Here is a 7500-nt window from a genome sequence, read left to right as displayed (position 1 = left end):
TGTTAGGCAACATAGAATAGTGGCTGACGCACTATTTCAAGTTAACCTCTATCTAAGAGATAGCACCGGAAGTAAGAAAGTAAAAATGTGTTATTAGTTATCAGCGTGACAGGTTTAAATTCGACTTATTAAAAATTCTAGAATTGACATTTTAGAAAGTTGGCAGGTCTGCTCGTGTGTGCATGTGTGTGTGTGTGTGTGTGTGTGTGTGTGTGTTTGTGTGTGTGTGTGTGTGTGTGTCACAGAAGTGATGATGAGTGGCTGGGGAATGTCGGCGTGTAGATGCGGGGAAGGGAGGGGGAGATGGGGGGGGGGGGGGGGAGATATGAATCAAGAAGCTCGTGTGTGGCACGCTTATGTATGCGTATGTATATAATGTATATCTGCCAATACAATCTCATCGTGTTTGTTAATTCAAAACACAAGACAAAATTCTTATGAATGAACTTTGCGTTCAGCGCCCGTGTCCTCCGGCCCGATGTGTCTATTCGTTAGTCTACACAAAACGTGTACACTTTGATGTGTGCACGTCACTTCTTGAAACTGGGTTTTAATGAATGAAAACTCTTGTCTCCGGGCACCTTTTATGTAAGTTATTTCCCCTTGTTTTTCGCTCAACGTCATTTATTTTTGGGTCTTTCTCTATTTTCTCGGTGGCTTCTGACGCCTGTTATTTATTGTCCCCCCTTTTTCTTCAGACTTTGTTTGTTTCCGTCGGATAATTCTGCGTAATGCTAGAGTGATTGTTGCATACCATCTCAAAACGGTGATAGTTGAGGTAATAACATTTCTTAAATGGAGCTTTTACGTATTGCAATAAACACTTAGCTTGCTCAAGGCGCTTTACATAGGATCCCAAGCCAACAGCAGCATTCAACATTTAGGACGAAACATGACGCCTGTTAAGCAATAAAACTTTTTTCGACAGAGACAACCCTGTTAACGGCTAAGCTTTTATTTTACACCCGAGTATATTGAAAGAATGTGAATAAAAAGTCTTTTCCAAGGACTCATATTTGCGCCTCCCAGAGTGCGACTCGAATCCAGGAGCTACAGGTCCGATGTCTTTGCCATAAGTCCTGACCACAAAACTACACACAAAGATAATAAAATTCGAATTCATATTTCATAGTTATGTCCCTTTGGATAAATCTATAATAATAGATTCTTATCGTCTCGTTTTTTTTGATATTCCTGATGTGTTTTCGATCGGTACACGAGCTCGCGAGTGCGCGTTATGGGAAAAAAGTTCGAATTCCTAACACAAGATCGTAAGAAATCTTTTATTCTACCCTTCAATTGATTCTGATTTCGATTTCACTCATCAGAAGACATTTTCAGCGTTTAAAACGATAGTCCTTTTTAAGGAATAGAATTATAGTAAAATTTAACGCTTGGTATTGCAAGCTTGGTGTCATTACTGGTTGCTATTTATGGGGAGGGGGGGGGGGGTATATATACGGGTACATAATATGCAGTTCTGCCAACTGAACCCAATTATGGGCCTAGTTTTAACATTATTATAATGGACAATATTTTGCGTCATTTCTTGCCATTTTGATAAAGACAATGAGCCCATAATGAACTGCGTTACCAGACCTGCAACAAAATGGTCGTCGGGAGGGGTAGAATAATTTGTTTATTTGAAGACCATAGGCATCTATTCATAAAGCGAAAGTGTCTATAATAATATGATATTGTTGGAATTTGTCAGATGCGTCTTTTCCAGACTCAAAACACCGCCCTGTGTTTATCCATATTTACAAGTTTGTAGAGTTTTGGCTAATTAGCTTGTGTCTATCAATCCTTCCTTGTAGATTTAAAGTATTGACGCGTTGTAACCGTTTGCTTTTTATGGAATGTCGACGGATATGGCAAACAAAGATGGGATTAATAACCATACAAGTATTACGTTTGGCGTTTGTCCTTTGTCAGCAGGAAGAAAAATAAAGGAACATGTAAAGTCTATAGGCCTGTACAAATTGGATCTTCTTTTTGACGTGTAGCTTAAAGCGTCCCTTTTCTACTTGTTATATTTGTATTGCTATATTCATCTCTTTATTTATTTATCTAATTATTTTCAAGTTATTATTGTTCCATATTCTAAAACAAAAAAGGAAAAGATTACAATAAAAACGTTATCAACAATTAATTTTGACTATAGGGAAAAGGACAACGGTGATGATTTTAAAGGTTATTATTATTATTATTATTATTATTATTATTATTATTACTATTATTATTATTATTATTATTATTATTATTATTATTATTATTATTATTATTATTATTATTATTATTATTATTATTATTATTATTATATTATTATTATTATTATTATTATTATTATTATTATTATTATTATTATTATTATTATTATTATTATTATTATTATGTATTATTATTATTATTATTATTATTATTATTATTATTATTATTATTTTTTATTATTATTATTATTATTATTATTATTATTATTATTAATTTTTGTCTAAATTTAGTTTCAGATCTTGCAATAAAATTGTTAAATGTATTCACTTACCTACTCACTCACTCATTCACACGAATCAGCTGATCGTCCAGTGAGGAGGGGGGGGGGTGGGGAGGGGGGGGGAGGGGGGGAGTACATGCGGGATACAGGCTTCCCAACCCCACGCCGTTCATCAAGGTCTCTGTAGTTATGTTTTGTTTTTTGTTTTTTCTAAAAGGCTATTAAGAGATAAAGGCCTGTCCGCTCTTGGGTGTTGTCTCGCCATAGTTACTTACTTACTAGTGCGGCTATGTGGTCTAGTGGTATGACACTCGCTTTCAGATCGGAAGGTCCTGGGTTCGAGCCTCGCGCTCGGTGCATAGTTGAGCCCTTGGAAAAGACTCTTTACTCACATTCTCTCACCGTACTCAGGTGTAAAATGAGAACCTGGCCGTTAACAGCGTTGTCTGTGTCCGAAAAATTGTAATATCGCCTAACAGGCGTCATGTCCCGTCCTACATGTTAAATGTCGCTGTTGATCGGGGACCCCTTGTAAAGCGGTTTGAGCACATTTAGTGGATATTGCGCTATATAAAGCTCAATTTTATTTTTTATTTTTATTTTTTAAATTTTATTACTTACTTCTCCGAACCAGCGACCACCTGAGCTCTAGCCCTTCGGTCTTGTGCCATGACGTAGACGTTAGCCATAGTTAAATCTAATACCTCGTATAAAAGTAGAGGAAATATTGTTAAAAGGAGTATTGGATCCACGAAACACAGAGAACAGTGTATCTATAGATAGTTCGAAGATAACGTCACTCAGGTCTTTGTTATTGTTTTTTGCCATCCGCGTTTATGAGTAATGCTCACTGAACTGTTTTTACCCGACTATAAACGTTCATGGATACACCCAGTTTTGTGTGTTGGTACGTTATACTTCCGGATGACAATGTTATGAGCTTCTTAGCCAAGCGCATACTATCTATAGACTGAATCAAATAGCAAAAAAAATAAGGTTGACAACAACAAACGAAAATAAACTATCCTTCTTTTTTTCTTTTTTTTTTTTTTTGACTAATTAGCTATTTCACAGTTTAAAATAAAATAATTGATATAAAAAAAAATCCAAAAATAAATCAAGTGTTTCCGCTGGGGCTCGAACCAAGGACCTTCTGCGTGTTAGGCAGATGTGATAACCACTACACTACGGAAACAGATGGGTTTACAAAGTTAATGTATTACTCATATAAAAGTATAGGTAGTATCTGTAAAGGATGTTGTATCCTTGTGACAAAAGAACGAAATTGTTTATATAGGCTGAATAATATCAGAAGAATATAAGGTTGACAACAAAACAAACAAAACAAAAACAAAAATTAAAAAAAATATTAAAAACAAGAACAATTCTTTTGATTTATATTTTCATCTATTTGACAGTGAACAGGAAAAATGATTGCAAAATATAACAAAAATTAAGTGTTTCCGCTGGGGCTCGAACCAAGGACCTTCTGCGTGTTAGGCAGATGTGATAACCACTACACTACGGAAACAGATGTGAACTGGAGACTTTTATAATATATAAGTAGTTGTAATGAGTTCGTGTAATAGTGATTGAACAAACAAGATAAGGATTGTTCAGTGCTTAAGGATTGTCAGCAAGCCTTTAGTTACATCAATGGGAGCTATCTTTATCCATGTTGTCGTCCAGCCAGGTCATCAATCACATGATTTGTTACTGTACAACGATTGGATATTTATTCAGAGATGTAAACACGCTGCTTTGTTTATCAAAGTTGTAAATATACCCATGTGTCAAGCTGAACAAAATGACCAATTGTGATGTTTGATATTTCAAAAATTATGAACACTTTTCACTTTGTGGGTCACTTTGAGCACATATTCCAATGTGACCAATGACCTCGAGCACATGGAAATGTAATATAGATCATGCCCATTGCTAGAAGGGTTTGAAATCAGGAAATGACTTTTGAATGTTCAACTGAGACACCTTCGGCTAAGTATTTATTTATGTTCTCCTCTTCTCTCCCTCCTCTATCTATCTATGAATTTATATATATATATATATATATATATATATATATATATATATATATATATATATATATATATATACATATCACTATTTCTCTCCCCCCCCCCCCCCCCCTCCCTTTTTTTTCTCTCTCTCTCTCTATAATATATCCCTTCAATATTCATCTCCTTCTCTCTATGTACATATTTCTCAATCTCTCTATCTATTTTCATCTCTCTCTCTCTCTCTCTCTCTCTCTCTCTCTCTCTCTCTCTCTCTCTCTCTCTTTCTCTCTTTTTTTTTTCTATTTATTTCCATCTCTCTCTAAGCATCTCTCTCTCTCTCTCTCTCTTTCTCTCCCTCTCTCTCTCTCCCTCTCTCTCTCTCTCTCTCTCTCTCTCTCTCTCTCTCTCTCTTCCTCTCTTTCTTCCTCTCTTTCTTTAACGACTAAGCCATCGGCTTGCACCACTTCATTTTACATCAACAAACCCAAGCCTGGGACTGAATTCCTTCCACGGGGAGCAAGACCTCTTCACACCCTTTCTAATGACGGACACGTCCAAATCCCACTGCAGACTCTTTACACCACCCGATCTGTCCGCCACTGGACAATGGACCTATCTCATGATTTAACTGACACAAGGTCTTTCGCTTCCCTTGTCATCCTTAGAATTTTTGTCTATTTTTAAACGTTCGCTTAAAACATATCTGTTTCTTCTTTAGTAGATGTTATGAGAAGCAAGATAGGTCTGTCTGGTTTCTATTGTGTGTTGTGTGTCTGTGTGTGTGTGTGTGTGTTTGTGTGTGTGTGTGTGTATGCTTGTATGTGTGAATGAGCATGTGTCAGCCAAAGTAATTTGTAATTTAAGCGCTTAGAGTCTGGTGTCTCGGAGTTATAGCACTATATAAGTGTTCAGCATTATTATTATTATTATTATTATTATTATTATTATTATTATTATTATTATTATTATTATTATTATTATTATTATTATTATCCTATCTGGACGCCTAGGCTGCTTCTTTAGTCGACTGTGTCAATTCTCTCATCTTGGCAAAAAAAAACAACAAAAAAACTCTTAAACATCGGAGTTACTTGAAGACTTAGCGAATTCCAAAGTTTGAGACTTTTTGCCAAGATGAGAGTCATTTAAATCGATCGATATTTGAAGGACAAGTTTTCTGGCCTAATTTTTATGAGTTTTTATCAGATTACAGCAGTTGGTTTCAACAAAAAATCTCTATAATCTGAGAGTTTTAAGAAATTGAGCTTTTATATAGTGCATTATCCACTAAACGTGCTCAAATCGATTTACAAGGGGTCCTTAGCCAACGACAACATGTAACATGTAGGACTGGACATGATTCCTGTTAGGCGATATTACAAATTAGTTTTTTTGGAACAGAGACAACACTGTTAACGGCCATCTAGGTACTCATTTTACATCTGAGCACGGTAAGAGAATGTGAGTAAATAACTGTTCCAAGGACTAAACTAAGCGAGGCTCGAACCCAGGACCTTCCTGTCCGAACCTGATTATCATACCACTTGACCAAAATAGCCACAGATTGTTATGTCTAAGATGGAGAAGGGCAACCAATCATTGTTATAGTTCCACGGACGCCCACAAATATCCGGTCAATGACTCCACCACACTCGTCACCCTTTCACAGCCAGAGAGAAGGACTGAGTGTGTCCGGTTACTTAGCAAGCAACTGGCGTGGTTAATTTACCCAATATTCCGCCACAGCTCACACCCAAGTATCCACCCCCTCCTCCCCCTTCCCCCAACCCCCCAATCTGGGACCCCATCTGATCGAAGTCAAAGCTTCTAAAGACTCATCACTGGAATTCACGCACGCGCTCTTTCAATCCTTCGCGCTTCAAAAATGTGAGAAGAGCAGTAACTGGATTTGGTGGACCATTATGACGTCACAAGGGAAATCTTATCAGGGGAGGTAATCTGAAAACGCGCTCTAGCGTTAAACGTCAAACAGCAGGAAGGTGACGACTGTTAAATTACCAGGGTTAACGGGGGCCCTCGGAATTGAATTGTTGTCCTCGTGGACGAGAAGCTGGACATTGGCGTGATGAGGAGGGAACGCGTAATCAGTAAAAGCCTGAAGTTGTCATAATGTTTTCGCCCATCGTGTCAAAAGGCAAAAATATTGAATCCATTATTCATTATGAAGGGGGATTTTGTCTTGAAGTAAGGTCATTTTAAAGGGAAGACTAGAATAACACAAGCGTCAGCTTATAATATTAGCCAATGAGTTAGAGAGAAACATAAAGTGAATAAAGGTGACTCAAATTAAAAGGGACAATACAAAACAAATAACGTTTCGGCCTTTGGCCTTCGTCAGCAGACAAACAACAAGATAAAAAATATTTGATTACAAAAAAATCGTATTTGACGCCGAAACGTTGGTTTGTTTTGTGTTGTCCCCTTTCACATGGGTCTCATTTACTCACTTTATTTATTCTCTCAAGATGGACTACAACGCCGCACAATGAGCAGGGCTTGGTGACTTGCTCAAGGCCACACACACACACACACACACACACACACACACACACCACACACACACTTACATACACACAGCGCAGTTGGTAGAACCATAACCTGTGTTAACTAAATGCCTGATACTAACCCAAAAACAGTCCTCATAAATGAAGACGAGTTCACCGAAAAAAAGTTTATCGTGAGTTGTAATCAATCGAACCTTCCGACCAAAGACAAGTATCTTACCACAGGGCCAAATAGCTGCATGAAGCTATGTCTATTTTCCTGAATAAATAAATGGATGAACTAATGCAATAAATTCATATTTTTGCATAGATATTAAATCGTCAGCATCAATTTAATCTCACATTCACTTTGTGTATTGTGGTCCAGCATTCTGTGGTTGGAGGGGGGGGGGGGGGCGAAGTGGCCGAGTGGTTAAAGTATTGCACTGTGATCCGGAAAATCCTGGGTTCGAGACCCGCTTCAGGC

At 37.3% G+C, this 7500-nt stretch overlaps 2 non-coding genes across 2 annotated transcripts; both read right to left on the bottom strand.

Moving 5' to 3' along the window:
• Nucleotides 1–3613: 3613 nt before the first annotated feature.
• On the bottom strand, nucleotides 3614–3686 carry Trnav-aac (transfer RNA valine (anticodon AAC)). Its single transcript has one exon. It is a non-coding gene; the product is annotated as a tRNA-Val (tRNA).
• Nucleotides 3687–3949: 263 nt separating this feature from the next.
• On the bottom strand, nucleotides 3950–4022 carry Trnav-aac (transfer RNA valine (anticodon AAC)). The gene has a single exon. It is a non-coding gene; the product is annotated as a tRNA-Val (tRNA).
• Between the last annotated feature and the right edge of the window lie 3478 nt (nucleotides 4023–7500).

Source organism: Berghia stephanieae, chromosome 6, assembly GCF_034508935.2.
Source record: "Berghia stephanieae isolate SIO BIC M18660-M18661 chromosome 6, UCSD_Bste_1.3, whole genome shotgun sequence".
In the NCBI taxonomy this organism is placed as follows: domain Eukaryota; kingdom Metazoa; phylum Mollusca; class Gastropoda; order Nudibranchia; family Aeolidiidae; genus Berghia; species Berghia stephanieae.
This window is presented reverse-complemented; position numbering and strand designations above follow the sequence as displayed.